This window comes from Aulonocara sp. 'chitande type north' Nkhata Bay, linkage group LG11 (genome assembly GCF_057382095.1).
Source record: "Aulonocara sp. 'chitande type north' Nkhata Bay isolate Kocher_YH1m ecotype deep benthic linkage group LG11, A_spYH_male_GT1.1, whole genome shotgun sequence".
NCBI lineage: Eukaryota > Metazoa > Chordata > Actinopteri > Cichliformes > Cichlidae > Aulonocara > Aulonocara sp. 'chitande type north' Nkhata Bay.
The window spans coordinates 27,275,862-27,276,740 of NC_141354.1; positions in this window are offsets into that span (position 1 = coordinate 27,275,862).

The window sequence follows — 879 nt, forward strand, 5'->3', positions numbered from 1 at the left end:
GTTAAGGAGCACTTTGCGTCTGCGCGGAGCCTCACTTTGCAGAGCTGAGTCCGCGCATAGAGTGGACTGGTGGGTGTAAATCGTTAGCCAAAGGACAAACAGCACTTTGGTCCTGAGTTGACTGTTTAAAATCTAACCCTGCAGCCATCTAACGTGCAAAGCACACACCTCCGTAACATCTACTAATGCTACGCTTGCAGTAATTATCAGACGGGGTAAAGGTCGATTTTACGCATTGGCACCAAAGTGCAACTTAAATTTGCAATATGAACTGAATACTCGAACAGCATTGTTCGAGTATCAAAACTCCCCCCCACGTGGCTCCTGCATTGAGTTCTTTTTAAACTTGATCGTGAGTTGCAGGAAAAAAAGAGGAATACACAAAGCGATCAATACCCGCCGCAGCGACGGAAATAATCTGCAAGATTTTTTTTTAGCTACAAAACAAAGAGAAACAATCATGAGAGGTGGATACAGGAGCGAGCCCCGATAAGCAGAATTAAGTATTTACTTGGCCCAAACAGCGTATTTTCATTACGATGAGAAGTTGCAATGTTTAGAAGAGAAGTAACGAACCTCTCGGATCTCTCCTCGAGCAGGTAACAAGTGCTGGGTGAACAGGGGCAGGGTACAAAAGTAAATGAATGGGCAGGTGTGAGCTTTACTGCCACCTGATGGATATATGTTAATGCTGCATCTGTGGGTGCTGCCTTTGTCACGACGAAAACAATAACAACAGTGGATAAAATTCATCTTTATTTATCTTCATTCCAATGCAAAGTGTGTAAGGACGCTTAAAAAGCTCTTTATTAGGAATAATCGGAAATAAATTATTAAAGCGCGCAAACCCTACGTGATTAAACTTGTCAAATGGTAACA